Genomic DNA, 24,138 nt, shown 5'->3' on the forward strand with positions numbered 1-24,138 from the left:
CAAATGGGATTATATCAAGCTAAGAAGCTTCTGTACTGCAAAAGAAGCACTCAGCAAAGTAAACATGCAACCAACAGAATGGGAGAAAATATTTGCAAACTATGTAACTGATGAAGGCTTAGTACTCAGGATCTATAAGGAGCTCAAGAAACTCAACAACAACAAAACAAAAAATCCAGTTCAGAAATGGGCTAATGGCATAAACAGGCATTTTTCTTTCTATTTTTTTAAGATTTTGTTATTTATTTGAAAGTCAGAGTTACAGAGAGAGAGGAGAGTTAGAGGGGGAGAGGTCTTCCATCCACTGGTTCACTCTTCAACTGGCTGCAACAGCTGGAGCTGAGCCAATCTGGAGCCAGGAGCCAGGAGCTTCTTCTGGGTCTCCCATGCTGATGCAGGGGCCTAAGGGCTTGGGCCATCTTCTTCTGCTTTCTCAGGACATAGCAGAGAGTTGGATCGGAAGTGGAGCAGCCGGGACTTGAACCAGCATCTATAAGGGATGCCAGCTCCACAGGCAGCAGTTTTATCTACTATACTGCAGCGCTAGCCCAAACAGGCATTTTTCAAAGATAAATACAAATGGCCCTAGACACAAGAAAAGATCCTTAAAATCAGTAGCCATCAGGGAAATGAAAATAAAAACCACATTGAGGTTTTACCTTATCAGTTAGGATGGCTCTCATGCAAAAATCAAAAATAATAAATGCTGATAAGAATGTGGGGAAAAGGTACTCTGATACACTTTTGGTGGGAATGTAAACTAGTACAAGCATTATGGAAGATAGTATGGGGATTTTCAGAAATCTGAAAATAGAGCTACCATATGACCCAGCCATCCCACCTCTGGGAATTTATCCAAATGAAATGAAATCAGCATTTGAAAGAGTTATCTGTACCCCCATGTTTATTGTAGCTTGGCTCACAATAGCTAAGATATAGAATCAACCCCGATGTCCATCAGCTGATGACTGGATTCAGAAAATGTGGTATATATACACTGTGAAATACTACTCAGCCCAAAAAAGAATGAAAGCCTGTCTTGTGCAACAAAATGGAAGCCACTGAAAAACATCATACTTAGTGAAACAAACCAATCCCCAAAAAACAAATATCATATGTTATCTGAAATATAGTGGTTAATGTAGTATACAAAAAATGTATAGGAATAGAATGGACAACTTGAGATTTGATTATTATTTTCAGTCCTTATTTATCCTCCTGTGGAATTGTAGTCTTTCTAATTTTTACTTGTTGAATATTATGTTAAGGAGTACATTAAACTTGTGATTATAGAGTGGACTGAAATTATGTTTATGCAAAAATTAAAGAAAAAGGGAAGGAAGGGAAGGGTGAGGTTGAGGGAGGAAATAAGAGAGGGAGAGAGTAAAGTATGGTTATCTTCTTAGAAATTGTGCCTATGAAATATTTGAAATCTATTCTGTTTATATCAATAAAAATTTAAAAATAGAGTTCCTATTATGTATGGGTAAGATGGTAATGAACACAATGGAAGTGAGTTGGAGATCAAGGATGAGGTGACGAGCTAGACATTTGTTGGTGGGGAAATTATGATTTTTACCTCCTTCAAGAAAAAGAAAAGTCAGCCAACATTGGATCATTAGTTCATAAATTAGATAACATTGGTTAAAAAGAGCTCTCTTGAGTATAGGCTTGTATGGTGTGTTATGAATAAAGCAAAGAATAAATCAAAACAAAGTCTGTATGCTTCTCCCAATTTTATCCAAACTTTGGTGTAAAAGTTAGACTGGAAACTACCCAAGATACTGTTTCTTGGGATGCTTCCAGTACGTCCATTTTCAGCCAAGATAGAAAAAAAGTCAATGAAAATCTTTATGGTATTTTATATGTATCAAGAAAATGTGGAAGCTTTGTTTGTTTTTCCAGTGAAATTGTTTGAAATCTGAAAATGCTGAAGTTTGACTGAAACTCAAAACAGAGAATTAAGGCAGGCCTAAACTTTAACCTAATTTACTTAAATCCTATTAAATAAGATTAAGATTAATTGCTGTCCTATACCATATTTCTACAGATAATATTGTGTTCATACAGTAGTATATTTTCTCTAACTTGAATAAGAATGTATACATGTAACATCTTTAGGATATAAAAATTCATACATGTCCACACCATGTCCACATATAAACATATGCATCCACACACACACATGTTCTAAAATAGCTGGACATTGTTTACAAGTCCCTCTTCTCATTTCACAACTATGCACAAGTACTAGACCTCTCTTGAAATCTCATTTGCTCTTTGGGTTACAATGAAAACACTACCTGTTGTATTGTGGGTTCTGTTATCTCTGTTCTTTGATCCTGTCTTTTCTTGGTACTATGTCCCCATTTTTACCACACCTTATCTTTCTACCTCATCACCTTGAAATGCTTTCCTTAAAATTACTCTTTCATTTGAAACATGCTCATTCATGTTCTTTAGTTTCTGATGGAAGGACAGAGGGCATTATTGCTAGGTGTTGAGTGTGGTATTGTAAATATCGGAGACCAGAGACTAAAATATGTCTTCTAGTGTCATGTGCCATTAAACATGACTATGTGATTGTTCTAGAACCAGACATTTGTTATTTATCCTTTGAAAAGTGTTTCATTAAATGTCAGTCTCATTTAAAATTTTTTCATTGAAGTGTGATTTTTTTGGATTCATTTTTCCTATCTTATTTGAAATGAGTGAGAGTTTTTGTACCATTTTTCCCTATGTGCTCAATAATAGGACTTCACTGCTGAATAAAATTTCCTTGTATTGGAAAATATAAAGCACTATTCACAGAGAAAAGGCAAAGCATGAAAGAGATATAGAACATTACTAATCATATGAGGAGTTTTGGCCCATTATGGAAACATGGCAAAGGTATAAAAAATTTTTAATTCTCAATCCCATTCTTTTCATTGGTTTGCTGAAAATCAATTATGGATATTAAAGAAGCATTTTAAATGTAAGAAAATAGTCCAATTGGTCATTTTTAGAATATGTGTTCTTAGGCAATTCTTAGCTTTCTGGGTCCTTAATGTTTTAGTGGAATTTCTATCAGTAGAGAGGACTGTATTTTTATTACCTGTTTGCACACACAAATATTATCTACTCTAAATTATTACTAGCTGAAGAAATATAATGTTATTTGGAATTTCTTGTTAAGTGTATCAATGATAGTCATTTTCTTTTGTACAGGATAACAATTATTACGCGTGGAGACCATTACCATGGTGAAGCCCGAGGATTTTAGAAACAGATTGAGTTGAGTCTTGCCTCCGACCCATAGCAAATATTTGGCTTTGGGTAGAACAGCCTCTCAGAGAGGCTTTTCCTCATCTTACCAACAACAACGAAGGAGAGAAAAGTAGTTACATTGACCTCCAGGTCCTGCTAGGACTCAACAAGGATGCTGTGTGTGGAGGTCTTGGCAGTTTCTGGCAACTTGCAACTGCTCAGCTGCCCCCAGCGTCACTATTGATAACAGTAGTGCACGCTGCTTCGTCTAGGACAGTGGCTCTCCACAAGATGGGGAAACGGATTTACTGATTTTCACCTTGCAGAGTAAAATTATGCTCATCCTCATTAATTATGCATTTTTAATTGTCAAAGAGCTGTGACTCAGAAAGCCCTAACGCTTCCTTGGTTTGGGGTGCCTGGGATAAGAAGTGCCATGTGGAAACAGCTACAGGAGGACATTTTTCCTAACAATTGGCTTCAACCACATTAAAGAAAGAAAAAAGAAAAGCCCAATTGCAGAACGTCAATCTGCATGACAGTGTAAATCCCCTTCAAGCAATTTAATTCAGATTAAAAAGATAACCTTGGCTTATGCGGCAGAATGAGGGATCTGTTTCAAATCCATCACATTAACACTATCAAGAACCCACTCTGACCCATGATTGAGTAGTTTTAATTAAGTTCAGTTTGGGCATTGGGGGAAGGGTGTGCTATTTAACCCTTCATTAATAAAGAGAATATCATAAATTTCTCTACAACTGTGATAGTTTGAGCATCCTGTTTTTTTCCCCCAGAATTTATTATTTTCCCTGCTATGGGGCTCTACCATTTGGGGAACTCTGGCTCCCAGGAGCTTGAGTGCTACCCCACTTCCAGCCCTATAAAACAGAGGCCTGCTGTTTTAATCACGCCTCTCTCTCTCTCAATGTTGTTTGCGCCCTGGTACAACCCATCTGCCTTGCATCTAATGCTCCGCTGGGGCCGCACACATCTGCCAGCCAGACTACCTTCGTACACAATTACTCAATCCACCGCAAGCCTCTTTAATAGGAAACAAGTGTGACAACGCGAGCCTCTCTCTCTCTCCTCTCTCTCTCTCTCTCTTTTTCCCCTCCCTCTGAAACCACAGAGTCGAATAGCGCTAATAGAGATGAATCTTGATAGATCCGCCCAGGTGTAGGTGAAACGGTAGAGCCTCCGGGGTAATAGACGCTGTGCTCGCCTGCTGAAGTTGAGCACTTTCTCCTGCCCGGCTCTGCGGCAGCCGCGCGATGGGCTGCTCCCTGTACAGTTGCAAAGTCAACAGGCTCCTGGCCGTGCGCACTTGTGCCTGATCCTGCAGGCAACCTGGAGCTAGGTGACCGCAGCCAGCCAGCCCTGCGACTTCAGCGCGTGGACAAAGGACAGCGGACGCAGTAAGTGGAAAATTTCTCTTTCCTTCTTGGCAATTAATTAAGGATGTTTACTCTCAGGGAATCCTCTGAAGACTGAGCGAAAGTGAACCAGCCAAAAGCCTGTGTTCAGAACCCTGTGGATTTCCTTGGGTTTCATTTTGCACGGTGCTCTGGCACTGTCACTGACTTTGAAGTAGTCCACAAGTGACTTCCCATTCAGAAGGGCTCCAAACTGAAACGTGGTGCTAATCGGAATGCTAATTCAATCCTGTAGGCTGGCATATCCACCACAATTTGTGGGTGAAATGTCCTTTATTACTGTCAAAAATGATGGTGGTAAGTGCATCGTCACAGCTCTGAGAATGGAAAACATTTCAAGAAGCCCATACTCTTTTTGAAAATGGATTTCAACTTTTATGCATGTCTGTATTGTTATGTCACTGTTCGTGCACTTGTGTGAGGCGCTTCCTCAGAACGTTTGCTTAATGAATCCGTGCTACAGCTTTAACTCGTGCCAAAGCCGCCATCCTAAAAACTCTAAAAGCAGTATTAGATTGTAGCTGCCACCGTGACAATGATAATGAATTTTTACAACAAACAAAACAAAACAAAAGGTCATTTGTCTAATAGCATGGGAGGAGATATTAAAACCAGATGTAGGAAATCTCAACTTTGAGTTGCTGGTCTTTCATGCTTGGCTTAAAGCAGCCTTCAACATTGAGTTTACTTTGCATTTACAACTTTGGATTCACCGTTAAACTATGTTTGAACTTGAAGTTCAGATTTGATCTAAGTACAGCCCTGTTCCTGAGCCCCCACTCTGATTTTTACTTGGCTGTGGGGAATCTTTTTACTACTCTACCATATATCCTGAATTGTGTTAACTAGCTTGCTGTGCAGACTTTCAGGTGCAGTCGCAACCAATGTGAAAGAATGTGTTTGCTTGTTCAAGTTAATGATGCTCCACGTTAGAAATAAACAGATGGAACATGTGCCCTGACGAAGACTCCAGTTATGATTCCTACATAATCCTCCAAATAGTGCACAAATATGATTCTATTTTGAAAGAATGCAATGCAACTTGTCAGTTCATCATCCACTTGCAGTCATTTGAGTTGATTTGTTTCTTAATTTAGGGATTATTTGTTTGAAAAATTAGTCTGGAAGGCATTGTCATCTCAAAAGGGAATGCCCATATCTAGCGTATGTAGGCAGGCAGAAGTCAAGCAAAACGTTATTGCATTGTTTAAATAATTCCCCATTGGCCAATGTTTTGTTTTTGTTTTCTGTTATAGATGGACATCATTGGAAATGATGATTTAACAGCCATGACGGTAGAATAGTGATGACTCCTTTGTGTGTATTCAGAAATGATTTAGCTTGGATAAAGTTGCTGCTATGAGAGGTTTAATTAATTACTGCTAGTTAAATATATTTCTTTAAGAATGGCCTTTGACGTTACTGATGGCATTGTAAATGCAGTTGAAAAGTCATTCTTCATGAAATACTTTAACCGACAATTGTTGGCATTGAATAGCGGTCGATGTCTACCCCCTACAGGGAGAGATTCTAATTTCACTATGCCTTCCCCAGGACGTGAATACCACAGAGTACAGTTCACACATATGAATGCTGTAACCTTGTCAATGATTCCAACAAGTGCCCCTTAATGAAAAGGTCAGCCCTATGATTAATAGGAAGCCAGTTTCAAAGGCTGGACTTCACTTCAGCACTGCCTGTAGGTCTCTTTCTTCTTGATTTACTTCATTTACCTTTCAAAGTGTAATGAAAATCAAATGATCTGATGCTGCACATTTTTAACACATTGGTGACGTTTTTGTATGATAGCAACACATCAGTTAGATCACTTTGCTCAGTAAAGAATAAAGTGAGAAAATCTGTGGCGTCGATAATTGAGGACACAAAGAAGGTAAATTGAAATTTCATTTCTTCTCTGAATAGAAGATAGAAACTGAAGTTTCAGTTAATCCCATGCACTCTTGAGAGGCACTGCAGGTAAAGTGGAGGGACATGGGAGTCTGGGTGTTCAAGATCACCTGATTAAGCCTCAGTGCGAACAAGTATAGAGGAAGTCACTCATGAAGACGGTGATCAGTAACTGTTGGTGAGATGTGTTGACGAATATGACCAAATGCAGATGAGGACAGTAATTACAAACCTAGTGACAACTTCAAAGAAGCAGATTTGCTATTTAATATTAATAATGGTTGCTTTCTTGTAACCTTTGTAGTGAAAACTGTGCTGAAAAATATTATGGTTGAGTCCAACTTATTTTCAATACTTTTTGGTCTGTGATTATATTTTTTCTAACAAATGTATTGACACTTCCACAATTCCTAAATAAGACTATTCCTCTTAATTTATGAGTTCTTTATGTAATTTTTATCACCATGGCTTCACAAACAAAATTGCAAAGTAAGTAATAACAGCCACATAAATGCATACAGTACATTTACTACACATAAAAAATCCATATACCTAGAGAAAATTTTTAGAAGTTATAGAATATATCAATTTATTCCCTGTAGTATTCGCTTTAAAATAATTTTTCCTTTTAAACCCTAAATCTTGGTCCAATCTTGAATGCTAACAGGGCACAACAGGAGGGAATACAGTGTAATCAGCTCTGCATAATGGACACAGTGCTTCCTGAGAGTCCTCATGGCTTTTTAGTGCCCACAGGCACTCACCTATTTATGGTTGCTCTTTCTTTCTGATATGGAAGCCCACAACTTCCAGATAGGTTTGTAACAAATAACATTAATTGTGTACCCACAAGGTAACAGCCACCCCCCTCAGCGCCTTGTAGCCATGATATATTTAGTTTCTATGGTCCAGTGAAGTAGGTAGTGCTGCTGTTCCTATGTATAAGTATGAAAGCAAAGTGTGCTGGGTATTTCCCAAGTGAGCAGTGGTACTTGGGTTCAAATGAACTTGCCTGAGGGCAGATTCCTCTTCCAATCAGTGGACTATAGTGTGTCTCTAACAGATGACGTTGTTATCAGTGCAAACTTGACTTTGTCTCTAACCATTTTATCAAGACCACTTGAATTCTTTTTTTTTTTTAATTTTTTATTGGAAAGGCAGTGTTAGAGAGAGAGAGAGAGAGAGAGACCTTCCGTCTGCTGGTTCGATCTCCAAATGGCCATGACAGTAGACCTCCGTCCAGCTCCCACATGGGTGACCAAGGCACAAGCACTTTGGCTGTCTTGGGCTGCCTTCCCAGGTACACTAGCAGAGAGCTGGACTGGAATGGGATTCCGGTGTTACTGGCAGAGGCTTAACTTGCTACGCCACAAGGCCAACCCCAGGACTACCTCAATTCTGTAAGGAATTCTTCAGTGGAAATTCATGGAATACTCAATCCATCAAAGCATAGATAGTTGAATGCCAAACTATGGGTATGATTTCACCTCAGGTCACATCATCATTGAATATTTATAGACCATTTCACTTTGCAGTGGCTTTACCACAGGCAAGGAAATAGTTCTAACTCATACAGGTGAGGGGCATCTGGGCCATCGGCTTTTGTCAATAGCTGTTTCCATTCTTGTTAGTCCTTTTTCTCTGCAAGGTGGTTCCAATCAAGCCATGGGGGGTGTTAATGGGTGACAGTACTGAGAATGGTGGCCCCTCGATGAAGGTCACCAAAACACCTTCCCACCTCCAAGGCCGTGAAGAAAATGAGCTGTCCACTACCCTCAAGGATTTTCACACCTCAGTTTTTCAAAAGGACTATCATGATACTTATTTTTCACAAGTTAGAACACTAACTAAATTTTCCCTTGATTAGTGGATTTTTTAAAATTATGTTGACAGCCTGGAAAATTCTTCTTTACAAGGTTTTATTTCAAATCCAGAATTCCCTAGAACCTGCAGCTGTGGTGTATCTATTAGTTAGCACTTTCTCCTCAAAGCATACTTTCATCAATATGGTTGAGACTGTGGAGAGACAAAATAGTTATCACAAAATTCCCTTGTATTTCATGATACGATTTTGACATAATGGGTTCATGCATCCTCGCCCAAGTAGGAATATATTATTCAATTTAAAAGGAATATTTATTTTATTTTTATTAGTCCATATGACCATACTTTTTACGTCAAGACAACAATTACTTCTATAAACATGAGAAATTTTATAAAAGGCAAATTAAATGAACAGGAGAAAATTACTTCAAGGCTGAAGCAAGCCCCAAACTGTTTTCTCCCCCAAAAAAGTCATTAGAAATAAATGTTCCTATAACTCCCATATTTCTTTTGGTTTTGATGAAAGATGTCTGAATGTGATTGACGTGTGTAAGACAATAGCCTATTACAAAATTGAAGATAGAGAAGAAAATAAGTAATTTTAAAAACTAACCTCAGGATCCTAGACAAATGAATCTGTGGTGACAGGTCCTGAAAGCTCTAAATACCTTGAGGATTGATGACCACTAGGAAAACGCAGCCAAGGACTTCCTCTATCATGAGCATTAGCCTAAGAGGTCAGCAGGAGAACTCCTTCAAGAGAATCTCATCTTCATATATCCCATTTTGAATTGTCTACCAACTGTTTCATTTTTATACGTATACTCAAATCTCTCTCGCGCTCCCTCTCCTTCCCTCCCGCCCTCCCTCCTTCTCTTTCTTTCTCTCTCTCTTTCCCTCCCTCCCTCCCTCTCTCTCTCTCTCTCTTTCCCTCCCTCCCTCCCCCCCTCATTTTCTTTCTACCTGACATTCTTCCACCATGGCACCAGTCTAGGATTAATTCTTATGCTGGTTACTTCTGGTTTATATTCTGGGGAAATGTTGGGAGCACTGCACACCTAGATACTGCACTGGTGATCATTTCCACCCACTCCAGGGGGTTGGCTGTCCGCTCACTTCCACAGTGTGTACCTCCTGAAACCCTAGCCAGCACTCACAGCAAATAACTCAACTCCTGGCCCTTGCTTTGTATGGAGATTTCTTGATCCCAGTTCTCTGACATGAGTCAGACAGCTGGGCAGTTCTGCAATCCAAATCCAACACTTCTTGGTTTCTGCTCCCACTTCTTATTAAACAAGTCTCTCCATTCCAGGTCCGTTGAAACATTGACCCTACTTTTTAAGCATGGCTATGAATTTTTAGTTTTGTTATGAAGTACACATTATCATTGCTGTATGTTCAGAGCAGAAGTGGCAAACGTGCCAAATCAGAATTCAAGGAGGCATCTAATTAGTAGTCAGATTTCCTTCTTGAGATTCCCAAATATTGAATGGAAGCAAAACAGAGGGAGAATTATTGTTTTCCTTCTACTTCTGTTATATTTGAAGGTTTAGCCAGATGTGCCATTAGGCTTGAATTTCACAGGTTAAATCATCATTTTTCTGATAAGTAGTATTATCTGTTATTCTGGAATTTATTTTCCTAAGGTTTTTTAATTAGTCACATGTATTTTTTATTTACAATTACCCTTGATTGAATTACAAATCTACAATTTTCCGCAAGTGGAGGAGAGATCTGGAGGTTAAAACATGGGGCTCAGGTCCTCTGACCATTACAGACTCATTTTCAAAACATAGAGAATATACACCAGATGATTTTTTTTTATTTTTTTGAGTATTCACATATGAAAGAACTTTTCAGAGTTCTTTGTAAAGTTACCATGAAGAGAAGTCACAATAACAGGAAAAATAACATAGAAAAATGCATAAGGCATGCACCATTGAGGATCCTGTATCCAAAATGCTTGGGACCAAAAGTGGTTCTGATTTTAATTTTTCAGATTTCAGTTGGTTAAACATCCGTAATCTAAAAACATGAAATCCAAAATATTCTGAAACACAAGACTTTGAGTGGCACATCACACTCAAAACGTTCATGGTTTAGAACAAATGTTGGATTTAGTATGTTCAGGTCGGGGTGACATGATGTGTCCTGCAAGGTGATCGCCAGATTATAAAGATTTTATAAATGGCATAAGGATTAACTTATGGTATTACATATAAAGTATGACTATTTTCTCTTTTGCATCAAAATATATTTTAATGATATTTAATCTCTAAACTTTTACCTGAGCCTAATTTCCATTCTACAAAGTATGAATTTAAATAACTTTCTTAGACCAATGAAACATTTCTTAGCCTTTCTCCAATTTGTAAACTTGATGAACCATGCCTATTTGATGAATATTGTTTGTTGTTTCATTTCTATGTCCCAGTTCTGAAGAATTTAATAAATGAAGCACGGGGCCAGCATTGTGGCTCGGCAGGTTAAGATGCCACCTTGACACTGGCATCCCACGAGCACTGGTTCGAGTCTCAGCTACTTCATTTCCCATCCAGCTCCCTGCTAACATGTCTTGAAGACAACAGATGAATGTCCAAGTTCTTGGGCCGCTGCTACCCATGTGGGAGACCCAGATAGAGTTCCAAGTTCCAAACTTGTCTCTCTCTCTCTCTCTCTCTCTCTCGTTCTCATGTGTTTGTGTGTGTGTATGTGTGTGTCTTTCTCTCCCTCCCTCCCTCCCTCCCTAATCCTGGCTTTCAAATAAATAAACAAATCTTGTTTTAAAAACACAAGAAACAACATCTGCAGTGGAAGCCCCAAATCCTTATATTTTGAAGTCGACATAATAGAACCTTTGTCTTGGGCTTGGATTACCAAGCCAATCACAGCCAGCTTTGTTCCGATGCATGATGAAGAGAACTGTTACTACCTGCAGGAATGCCTTCAAATCCCCACAAAGCATTGCTTTTTATTCTACTTGGCTCCCAGTTATTGCATTAAGTAAATAGTACAGGAAAACTTTCATTTCTTTGTTCTTAAATTATGATAAAAGTGTGTCTTATCACAACTAATACTGTGACCAAATAATTTATTGAACATGAAAATGTTATTAATATGAGCTTATATAAATATATTTTAATTTCCTTTATGATAAAAGAATAAACAAATGTGAATGAATATAGAGAAGAAACACTAATTCGGTAATTGCTCTGTGCTCCATGGTTTGCATTATCTGAGTTAATTTTCATAGTGGTCATTTGCATTTTGCAGATGAGCCCTAGATATTATTTGTCTTGACCTTATGAACCCCATTAAACTTGCAAACTCTTTTCGAGTGAGTAACCTAATGTTGAATGCAGTATGCTCACAGGCAATGCAGGTTACAATAGAAATGATTATTAACTTATATATCCAGTCCCATGCACTCCAGTTTAGAGACCTGAGTGATTTCAGAATATTAACACTCAAATATAAGCAACTATACATTTTGTATAGAAGAGTTATGCCTCACTCAAAGGCACTAGGATTGCCACTGGGTTTTGGTTCTGGACAATGTCAGATGATGCCAATTCTTTCGGAAGTAATTTTCCTTTGGCACTTTATTTTTTTTTTAAAGATTTATTTGAAAGAGTTACACAGAGAGAAGCAGAGGCAGAGAGAGAGAGGTCTTCCATCCACTGGTTCACTCCCCAACTGGCCACAATGGCTGGAACTGCGCTGATCCAAAGCCAGGAGCTTCTTCTGGGTTTCCCAGATGGGTTCAGGGGCCCAAGGACTTGGGTCATCTTCTACTGCTTCCCCAGGCCAAAGCAGAGAGCTGGATTGGAAGAGGAGCAGCTGGGTCTCAAACCGGTGCCCATATGGGATGCCAGTGCTTCAGGCCAGGGCATTAACCCACTGCACCACAGTGCCGGCCCCATTCTTTGGCACTTTTATGAGAATGTAGATGCTAAAAACAGTTTCATCGGTGGGAAGGGATATATGTTTATATAAATACTTATTTTTGCATCATATTTTAATGCATATTCATTAATTTCAGTATTATGCAAACTGTGCATGTGAAAGTGAGTAAGTGAAAAAGTACATGAATGAATAAAAGTATTTGGGAAAATTTCTATGATATATATCATGATAATAACTTTGTTAAATATGAAATTATTTACATTTTTATTTATGATTTTAAATGTTATTTGGGAGACAGAGGGGAGAGGACAGAAGGGAGAGAGGGCACATACAGAGCTCTCATCCACCGGGTCTCTCCTGTTGGGGCTGAAGTGGTAAGACAGGAACTTAGTTAATTGGGGTCTCTCATGCAGGTGGCAGGGACCCAGTTACCTGAGCCATCACTGCTACCTGTCAGGGTTTGCATTAGCAGGAAGCTGGAGTCAAAAGCCAGAATTTGAGATTGAACCCAGGTAATCCCATGGAGGATGCTGGCATTTTAACCAACATCTTAACCCATTAGGCTAAAACTCACATCACAAGCTTTTATTTTCACCAACAGGGAAAAAAAATCTATGCATTTGGAACCTTTTTTCTCTGTTAATTTAGGCCTTTTGGAGATTTGAATATTTCTGTTCACTGTTGGCTATGCTCTGCTGCCATAGGAACACTATACTGTTATGTAATTTAATGTATGACAATGATGGCAACCTCCAACAGCATTACACAGGAGTCTTCTAGGAAAATTGCAGGAATTCTAGAAAATAAAATGATTAACACTGTTTCCCAACTGTTTTGGAAATGGTGAATTTTCTATTTGGATTACTGCAAAGCACAGATTGTCTTCTGTTATGGTTCATAGGATATATTGCCACGGATTCTTTGTGGAGTCTCCTAAACAACCAGGACCACAAAACTACTGCTGGTCACCGATGCAGCCTTCTCAGAAGGAGATGGGACAAGACAGAACCGCAGATGGCCAGCAGGACAGCATCCAGGGAGAGCCCACAGCGGTCTGAGAGCTCAGGTGCAGGCAGGGAGCAGCAAAATACAACAGGTGCAGGAAACACCTTCCCCATAGAAACTGACACCTTTTGTAATGACAGAGACACAGCTTCTGGGATGCCTGTGAGGAGGCAGGCCAGGGAAAACCGTCACCACAGGCAGGGAGACCCAACCTTAGAATTGCTATCAGTGTGGCAGTCATTGTAACAGTCAAGGGTCATTTTCACCTAGGTGAATTGTCCTACGATGTAGTTGATATAAGGTACAGCAAATTTTAAGGGGAATAAGACAGGCGGCTAATGAAAGGTTAAATTATCATGAAGAAGGGGGGAATGTCTTGTCAGCCTCTTCCCCTCCGTGGTTAACGTGCAGTTTGAGGAGATTAATTTAAGAAATAACTGGCCTGTCTCCATTCTGTCTAGAAGGGCAGACTGGGTTTATTTACAGTGCTAGCTTCCCTGCAGACGTGCCATTGTTTATAGTTGTGCTGTTGCATCCAGGACATTTTAAACAGTGCTGTCCCTCTGTAAACTCTACAAACTACAAACACTGTAGATTATTCTAAAGGGCTGAAAAAGGTCTAGCTTTGTTAATGAAAATTCCCAGCAGCAGGGAGAGGCCTGGTGTGTAGGATGCCTGCATTCCCACCATCATTCACAAGTCCCAGTCCCAGCTCTGGCTCCTGATTCCAGCTGCTTGCTAATGCAGACCCAGAGAGGCAGCAGTAAGGCTCAAGTAGTTGGGTTCCTACCTCTCAGGTGGGAGACCTGGATTGAGTCCTGGCTCCTGACTTCAACCTGGCCTCAGTCCCGATTGTTGCAGGTATCTGGGGAGGGAACCAGTGGATGGAAGCTTGCTCTGTCTGTCTCTTTGTTTGCTTTTCAAATATATAATTTTTTTAGAATTGCAAGGGGATTTTGTTTCTTTTATTGAGGCTGGATTCACAAAGAGACTACATTCTGAAGGCTAAAACTCAGGCTCTAGTATGTAATTTCTGAGAATAAACCGAAGCTTCACATAAAGTGAGGATAAATTTGCTTCCAAGACTTGGGAAGGTAGTTCTGGAGCACCCCTTTGACATGGAAGAAGACAGGGTCCACACACGGTAGAGGAGTTGCCCTCAATGATGATGTCATGTATGGCCACATCAGTAAGCTTGCCTGAGGGGAGGATTGCAGAGGTGGCAGGACCTGGGCTTTTCTGGAGGAGCCAGTGTGATGGGCAGATGATACCTTGTGAGTTCCTGAAGCTGCAGTCTTCAGGGGTAAAGAGTTAATTCGATTGATTTTTTTTTTTTTTTCCAGAAAGACCTATGGGCTGAGCAGGCTCAGAGAATCTAGGGTACATTCACTGTTGCTGTTGCAAATGATAATTCTTAGATTTTAAAGACACTACTAAGGATTTGAAATAATGAAATTTAAGTAAATGAATTTGAGGCTAAATATCAATCCTACTGAGTGTACCAATTTACTGTTTAGGGCTAGATTATTAGTTGTTTAATAATTGCAAAATGTCTGTTCCTTTATATATGCACATTGCTTTATAATGAAAGAAGAATTAGTGGAAATGTCAGAGACTCTTCCTGCAGGAAGGTCAACTAATAGAGAGAGTTGGACGAATGGCACCAGCAGCACCTCCACACCACAGCACTGTAGGGTGAATAACCCTGCCTCAGTATTTTTACCTGCAGATGAGAAGTTTTGAACAGATGATTTATATCATTTCTTTTATGTCTAATTTTAAAAATATAATTTTATTTATGATAGAAAGGTAACATTAATCAACTACAGGACACAAAACCTAATTTAAAATAAACTTTAGGCAGTATATTACTCATAAAAATGTGGACTAATTTTTTAAACAAATCTTATTTTCTATAATGCATTTTAGTAGCTTAAAGACTGAATTAATAAACTATTCTTGAGGATAATTAAATATCCTCAAGTTACTTGAATATTGAAAAATGAGTGAATTGATTCTTACCGTTAATTTTGCTGGCTTCTGTTAAATGCTTATCACGAATTAAGAAATTAAGATACATTTCTTGAACTTTGAGTAGGCAATAATTTGCCTTTTTTCTATTAAAGGTAATTTTTTATTCTGTCAAACTATAGTCACCATAATATAATGGAGACAGTGCAGTGTAATTAGAGGAAAGAACTTAATTTATCTTGAATTATAGGTAATAAGAAAAAACACATGAGAAGATATTAAGCATTGCTGGTACTTAACGAAATAGAAAAAAATATACTTCAATTATTTCCTTTTTCTTTTGAAATCAGAGCTATAAATCTGAAAAATTGTCAGAGATATATGAAGTTTTTGCTAGAACTTTTTTTGTTGTACACTGCATTTCTTAATAGATATTGTATTTCAGCATCAGCTATGACTGGCTCAATTTAGATGAATAATATGCTTACAACATTTTTAGATTTATTTCCTTCAGAAGGATATCTCAAAGTTACCCAAAAAGAACTTTGAAATGATATTTATTTTTAAATAGGACTGACTCTAACCTGTGCAGCACAAGCCATTAATAACTAAGACTCAGGCCAAGAAACTGGGGGTAGGAAGTGTTTGAAAGACCAGTGGGTCCCTGAACATCTAGACTGCCCTAGTATCATTTCACTGGTCTCTCTTGGTGTTAGGGTGAATCTCTCATGACAAGAGCCTCGAGTGATTACTGATGTCATAAATAAGAGTGTCAACTGTTAAATCAACAACGGGAGTCACTGCACTTACTCCCCATGTAGGATCTCTGTCCTTAATGTGTTGTATTATGTGAATTAACGGTAAAACTACTACTCAAACAGTACTTTATACTTTGTGTGTCTGTGTGGGTGCAGTCTGTGGAAATCTTTGCTCAGTATATACTAAGTTGATCTTCTGTGTATAAAGATAATTGAAAATGAATCATGATGAAGAATGGGGTGGGAAAGGGAGTGGGAGATGGGGTGGTTGCGGGTGGGAGGGAGGTTATGGGGGAGAAAAGCCGCTATAATCCAAAAGTTGTACTTTGGAAATTTATATTTATTAAATAAAAGTTTAAAAAAAGAAGCATTCAGAGATAGGCAATACAAAGGCACGGATTGAGCTGCCGCAGTCTTGGGGCAATGAACTTGATCTTTTATACTCTTCATCAGTCTTCATAGCCTGCCCCATTCAGGGGCCATTTCTCTTTATTTCTCTTAATAACTGAGTCTCTCTGATGACCCTCATCTTCCTGTTGACTTCGGATTTTCCCAGTGTGGAGCTTCTGTCAACAGCCGTGTGTTCTGTGCTCACAGTCAGCCTTTATTCTTGCACTGCTGCCATCATTCCCAGTAATGTCTAAGTCAACACGTTCACTCTGTTGGGGTGATAATCGCCACCGTGTCCTGCAGGGGCAATCAGGGAAGTACAGACACAGATCTTTGCAAAGTGCGGGTTGACTCCACAGTTTTTCATTACTGCAATTCCAACTCTTTAGGGTCCTTACATTTTAAAAGAGTACACCTCTGATTCAAAAAAAAGGTCTCCATTCAGATTCAGAAAACTTCAAAGAGATCAGTCTCAGGCCAAGGACTGACAGCTCTTCATTCTCACTTTGGAGCTATGATCTTGTGCCTTCAGCCAGCCCTGACCTGGAGGGCTGCTCCAGGGTCAGCATTCTGGCTGCCAGGAGGCAGGGATCCATTAAAATCCACCATCAAGTTTTGGTGCCCATTCATCTTGGCCTCCTTTATGCTCATGCCCTAAGCATACTGAAACTAACCATTGGGAGAAACCCACAGCATTAAAAATTCTTCAAGAGCAGTTTTTGAGTGGAATTTTAAGGATTATGTGTTACCTGTCAATTTTTCACCTTTTCTACTCCAGCTGTTCCTGCACTGATCCTTACCTCCACATTCTGCTTTCTTAGTGTAACTTCCTTCTGAAATTAATTGGAAATTCAGTGAGAAGCAGAAATCCTTGGCTGAACATGGCTAACTTAGTCAAAGCAAGGCTGCTCCATGGATGGACAATCCCCAGTGGTTTCTAGAGATGAACACTAATCTTGCTTTAGTAGACTTCATTTGTACAATTAATCACATTGTCACTTGGGGCTTAGTGATGCAGTTTGCCTTCGATAAGGGCCGGATACTTCAGCTCCTAATCTTTCCTGGTTTCCCTAGTTTAACCGAATGTACTTGAAGCCAAAGTTAACGTGCTAACTTCCTGTTGTGTTGGTTGTGGGTGGTGGTGGTGGTGGAAGGCTATTGCTTTAAATCCATCTTCAGATTTTGTGTGTGGAAAAAAGAAAGTTTGCTTATTTCCAACTATGACGTTGTGTTGATCCATGCTATCTGTAAATTGCTGGTGTAGGTTTAATGTGAAGTTGTATTTGGGGCACATGATGTATTTGATGTATGATCCCATTGTTTGGAATGATATACTTTTAAAAAAAAATTTGAAAAGCAGAGCAACAGAGAGAGAGTGACAGAGGGAGATGGGGGAGAAATGGTGGGGTGAGAACTCCTATCTACTGGTTCCCTCCCCAAATGCCACAACAGCCAGGGCTGGGGCGGGCAGAAGTCATGAGCCCAGGACTCACTGGGTATCCGGGAGCGTAGCAGAGACATGTGAACCATCATGGGCTGCCTCTCAGGGTGTGCATTAGTAGGAAGCTGCATCAAAAGTGGAGCCAGAACTTGAGTCTAAGAATCTGGGATGTGGGCATTCCTTAACAACTGTGCCACAATACTCACCTTCCACTCCCTCCCTACTCCCTTCAAACAATAAAAGAGAGCCCTTGGAAAGACCATTTATTTTAAGATTTGTGTTACTGATCAAGGAGGGGAGGGCTGGAGCAAGTCTCATGGGTTCTTTTCCTCAGCTTAGTATAGAAATAAAAAGCCAGGAAATGGCCTATGCCATGGCTCACTAGGCTAATCTTCTGCCTGCAGTGCCCAAACCCCGGGTTCTAGTTCCGGTCGGGGCGCCGGATTCTGTCCCGGTTGCCCCTCTTCCAGGCCAGCTCTCTGCTGTGGCCCGGGATGGCAGTGGAGGATGGCCCAACTGCTTGGGCCCTGCACCCCATGGGAGACCAGGAGGAAGCACCTGGCTCCTGGCTTCAGATCGGTGCAGCACGCCGGCCATAGCAGCCATTTGCAGGGTGAACCAATGGAAAAAGGAAGACCTTTCTCTCTGTCTCTTTCTCTCATTGTCTAACTCTGCCTGTAAAAAAAAAAAAAAAGCCAGGAAACAATTTGCTAAGAAGGAGAAAGTATTTGATTGGCAAGTGACAGAGAAAACTTTGGGTTCAGAGTGCTCGAGTGGGACACTGGCTTTGAGGAACTATCCCGGGTTTTCTTAAGGTGTTTCTATCTGTTTAGTGGGTTATCCTATTGGGGGTGCTCACTGCACAGGGGGTTTCACATATGTATGTTGATTGGCTTGGGGCTCATGGTGATAGCGGGAGTCTCCTGGAGACTGTCTCCTTAGGGGCTTAGCCCCCTCCTCTGCTAGCTTTGGGAAGAAGAGTACAACTAACTTGAAGGCATGGTTTAAAACTGCAAGGTCACACAAGATAGCCAGGGTCTCCTAGAGTCAGTCCGACTCTCCCCAGGGGCCCAGCCCCTTCCCCTGCCAGCTGTGGGTGAAAGATTCCACCCACCCTGAAGGTGGGATTTAAAGCTGCAAGGTCACACATGAAGCTATTAGTGGGGGAGATGCCAGTTGGTCTGGAGACGGGCTTTCCAGCCACAGCTGGCAGCCTGCTTGTGAGGGACCTTCCACCTGTGTCTGAGAGGCCCACAGACTCCCAGCGCCACTGGCTGGCCTCAGTTTTTTTTTTTTTTTTTTTTTTTTAAATATGCTTCCCATTCTAAGAAATTCTGAGTTCAAAGTATTTTCCCTCCCAACTTTGTTTTTAAAGACTTATTCATTTATCTATTTGAAATTAAGGATTACAGAAAGGGAGAGAGATCTTCCATCCGCTGGTTCACTCGCCAGATGGCCACAAAGGGCCAGGGCTGGGCCAGGCCAAAGCCAGGACTTCATCCAGGTCTCCTACATGGGTGGCAGAGACCCTAACAGTGGGGCCATCTTCCAGTGCTTTTTGCAGGCCATTAGCAGGGAGCTGAATCGGAAGTGGAGCAGCTGGCACAGATCTGGCACATGTACGGAATGCTGGTGCTGTAGGCAGTGGTTTTACCCTCTAGGCCACAATGTTTTATCTGTGTCATTTCTTTAAAAGCTGCCCACCCTAAGGCATATTTGTAGCATTCCCTGTGGGATTCTAAGCATCTTGACCATAGGGACAAGGGTGTCTAATTCTTTAAGTGCAAGACCATGTTGAGCTAATAGGTGTTCAGTAAACACTTCTTGAATATAAGTTGACTATTAAAGCCTACACATGCAGGTTGAAGGGTCTTTACCTTCAGTCTCTACCCCCAGTTGCTGTTTAATTGGCTTTTAGCTGGAACTGATTGATAGACATGAAGACCTTTTTTTTTTTTTTTAAGAGAATTGGCAGCTATGTAAATACAGCACTTAACCTTAGCACTCAGCCATTAACCTTGATCACTGCCCATTAACCTTAAAGCACCCCAGGTTTCTCCCCTTACAATCCCCCAAAACAGACACCATTCCATGCAATCTTTAGCCTGAAAACACAGCTTAGTAGAATGTTTTTATTGTTCTAGAAGTGGCTATAAAAACGAATTTTGAAAAAGAACATTTGACTATTTATTTTTCTACATCCTAATTAATTGTCCAGGTTTCCAAAGAAAACAAATAGATTGGAAAGGTATTTTGAGGACCATGCTAGGATAATTTGATAGGAGAAAGACTGGACAATGCTTTTTAAAACTGAAATTTTATGTAGAGTTGACAATTACAAGGGTAATAGATTCAACTCAAGCTCCCAGAATTGTGAAAATTAAATTAGCTTTTGCTATAGTCATTGCTAAAATCATATATTCATTCCAGACGTGTGGTAACAAGTCATTATATTAAGAAGAGACTGCTTAAAATCTTTTCTCACTAATGTCTGATTGTAACAGTAAAAAAAGAGAAACAAAATTTATTTAAAATATCACTTTAGATTTGCTGTTGTATTCATGTTCATAGATATAACCAATCTTGTTGAAACAATAGCTCACATTTTCACAACCCCTCGTAGTCCATAAATTCTATATATATATATTTTTTTATAGGCAGAGTGGACAGTGAGAGAGAGACAGAGAGAAAGGTCTTCCTTTCGCTGTTAGTTCACCCTCCAATGGCCGCTGCGGCTGGCTCGCTGCGGCCGGCGCACCGCGCTGATCCGAAGGCAGGAGCCAGGTGCTTCTCCTGGTCTCCCATGGGGTGCAGGGCCCAAGCACCTGGGCCATCCTCCACTGCACTCCCTGGCCACAGCAGAGAGCTGGCCTGGAAGAGGGGCAACTGGGATAGAATCCGGCGCCCCGACCGGGACTAGAACCCTGTTTGCCGGCGCTGCAAGGTGGAGGATTAGCCTAGTGAGCCGCGGTGCCAGCCCATAAATTCTATATTTTCTCCTGCAAGTTTCATATAAAAAACTATATAAAATAATATATATAAAATAATATATATATAATATATATATAATGCATGTGATGGCAAAGAGCGAATCTCAAGTGTTACTATATTCCAATTTATTGTGTATTTGTTTGATATCAAGATCTACATCCACTACATGTGGACGTTGGAGAATAACATTTCAAAGTTGCAAAAAGTTCTGTGTGTGATTTTCTGGGTGAACGCAGTGACTCCTGTGGTTCCCACTGTTTGGGAACATGTGCATCTTAGGGCCACGTAGAGTAGAGTAGCGAAGGGGGTGGGGGCAGGAGAAACAGCACCAGCGAATGGGGTGGGGGCAGGAGAAATAGCACCTTGCTATCAGAGAAGCAAGTTGACAGTAGCGGACTGATTATGTTCAGATTTGCCCAGTGCTCCGTTTTGCTCCACGTTCCAGAGGGAGCTGACACAGAAAGTGGGAACACCTGGGGGCGGGGGAGGGTCTCTGTTGCCACTGAGGTTCAAGCTATACGTTAACAAACGTGAAATCTCACCGGGAAAACAAGTGTAACATCATTACTGGTACAGTAGGAAGACTCACTCAATGCCAGGCTGCTTAAAATTTCGTTACCCAACTGAGAAGGAAGGGGACTAAGAGAGTGACTTAGCAAAAGAGAGGTCTGTAGAATAAGCACCAGAAAGCCAAAACGATGCAGTACATCAGTGACTTTCAGACAGACCCTGCTCATACGTTCATCCCACTCAGCAAGCACCTTCACTCGTCAGGCATCCATGCACTGAGGACAGTCTCGGAAGTACACAGAGGCTGAGACCACAGTAATTCACTGTTGCACTTTCTATTTAGTAGATTCCTCTCCATAGAATGTAAATCACTAGACCATTCATGTTCTTCTCACTCAAGCTGATGAAAAAATACATGCAAATTTAGCTCAGAATCTAAGCAAAGAAGTGGAAGTAAATTTCTGTCCATCCTTGTCAGATATCTTCTCCAATCCATGCATTTTTTAATATGGAATGCTTCATGAATTTGCATGTCCTCCTTGCACAGGGCCATGCTGATCTTCTCTGTTTTGTTCCAATTTTGTATCTGTGCTGCTGAAGCGAGCACATGCAATTGTTTATCTGAGTGACGGTGCTTGAAGAACTGTGTCACTATGCAGATACATGAAATTCGTTTACCTCAAAACATTTAAAAAGAACTAAGTTATTTCAGAAATATTGTAGATGATTTCTGTTGTTGAGACAGAGATGTACACTAAGGATGTAGTTTTGGATTCTTTTACAAACAGCAGCAGGTACTCTAGAAGACTTTACTTACAAAACAACAGCTACTTCTTTTAAACAGTACAAGTATTAGTGTTGTCAGAGATGAGACAATGGAAAGCTGATCAAAATGTTATCTTAATCGTTCCTTCAGAATTTAGGAATAATTAGGAATAATAATTTCTTGTAATGAACAAGAAATATTTATAATAGCATAGCTACGAGCCAAGGAGATCTTATTGATGCCACGGGAGTCAGTGTGTTGCATTAGGTTCTCAGCTGTAACTTAAGGAACCTAGACTACACACATTATATGGCCTTTTCCAGGGCTGTGTTCTCTCCACTTTTACTGTCACATTTAGATATTTTTACCAATCTGATTTACTACACGTAAAGGAACACAAGATTCTGTTTTATTCATGAAATGCTTCAATAGCAAAACAGTATACCTGGTATGGATAAAAGATAGAATTTTTGGTATATTTTAATCTTTTCATTCAGGTACCTGAATGCCTGGCATGTATTAGTCAATCATGTTATTTGTTGAGTAATTAACATGACTGATGGCTCTACATTTGGGCTATAGGCAAACTAAAAATATTTATATGGTAAGTCTTTGTACCCTAGCCCTAGGTTCTAAGGACATAAAACGTTTGTGGAAATTGAAAACTGCTCCCATGAGCATTGTGTCTTTCCAAGAAATCTGACTTTATTTGCATGTTTCATCAAAATGTATTTCAATCTGGATTCATGTGAAATCTATAGATGAAGCCCTACCAGAAAAAAAGCAGCTGTGAAATGAACGCTGCAGGGTGGAGGGTCTTCTAGAAGCAAGCGGGGAAAGGTGTGGCCAGTCCCACCTGCGTGTCTTAGGGAAAACAGAGCAGGGACAGCCCCCTGTGTTCCAGCGCACATCATCTACAGTCGACGCAGAATCTTCTCGGCAATCATTTCTTACAAACTATCAGGGAAAATTTAAGAAAATATGATGCCTCCTACTTTTTGACTAAATGCCCAGGTTACCCGTTCTGTTCATTCTCTTCCTTAAAGACTTGGAAGTCATTTTGATCTTATTTTTACCTATAAAACAGGTTGGTTAGAGTGTCAACCCCAACCCCACAGTCTGTGCCAGCAGCCGTGTGACTGCTGTTCCTACTTGAGATTGCCTCCAGCATTAAAGGGAAATGCTGTCCGTTTCATGTGAGTTTTTAATGTTAAAACTGCAAGCCAGCAAATCACCACCCCAGCAAAACCAATGACAGGAAACAGCAGAACCACTTGTCACAGTCACACACACCCTCACACCCTCACAAAGGCACACATACAAGTAGACATGAAACACAAACCAACTGTGTAGATCCCCTCTCTGACAATGCATTATTACAGGGAGATTTCAGGTTGCATGTGCACAGAGGAAAAAAAAAAGGCCCCACATTCTCCAGGGAGCGTGAAAGGGGCTGTTCCCCCGCCCACTCCCAGCCCTGGTGCTCCTGGGACCCAGCTCCTGCAGGGGAGGGAGCAGGAACCCTGGCGCCACCAGCCCATCTGAGGCCTTCAGGAAGAAAAATGATGTCACAGGCGCTGCACCAGTGTTTTTCTCCTCTGCATCTCCGCTCTGCCAGTTCCTTGAAGGATTGCGCTTGCTCTCACAGCTGCTCTCCACCGTGTCAAACCTCTGACATGTCCTCTCCCCACCAGCCCCCAGCTCGCTGATCCCCTGATGTCCTTCTCCGTCTCCCAGGCCCTCTGATTTGCTCTCTGTTTTCACTTGGACAGGGCTTCTCTTTTCCCAGGGGGGAACCCTGGGTGGCGGGATCCACACCGCATTTGCCGTCTGCAGGGATCGCAGAACACTGGCTATGCATTAGCCTTTCCCGGTGGCCTCACAGCGTCTGAGAAACACACCAAGAGCAGTCGCCGAGCTCGCCCACCTGCTTTGGGTTCTGGATCCACCAGCTCTTTTTACCCCTACTTAGAGGGCAAAATG

At 40.7% G+C, this 24,138-nt stretch overlaps 1 protein-coding gene and 1 non-coding gene across 2 annotated transcripts in view; one reads left to right on the forward strand and one right to left on the reverse strand.

The window, feature by feature from the left end:
* The first annotated feature begins 4,328 nt into the window (after positions 1 to 4,328).
* Positions 4,329 to 24,138, forward strand: part of SEMA3A (semaphorin 3A) — a 482,660-nt gene continuing 462,850 nt past the window's right edge. The window contains exon 1 of the mRNA XM_051853017.2: positions 4,329 to 4,667. The gene's annotated coding sequence lies outside the window, so the exon portion shown is untranslated. The remainder of the gene's footprint in view (positions 4,668 to 24,138) is intronic.
* On the reverse strand, positions 21,892 to 21,996 carry LOC127492713 (U6 spliceosomal RNA). The gene has a single exon (XR_007922410.1). It is a non-coding gene; the product is annotated as a U6 spliceosomal RNA (small nuclear RNA).

The sequence above is a fragment of the Oryctolagus cuniculus genome, chromosome 16, assembly GCF_964237555.1.
Source record: "Oryctolagus cuniculus chromosome 16, mOryCun1.1, whole genome shotgun sequence".
In the NCBI taxonomy this organism is placed as follows: domain Eukaryota; kingdom Metazoa; phylum Chordata; class Mammalia; order Lagomorpha; family Leporidae; genus Oryctolagus; species Oryctolagus cuniculus.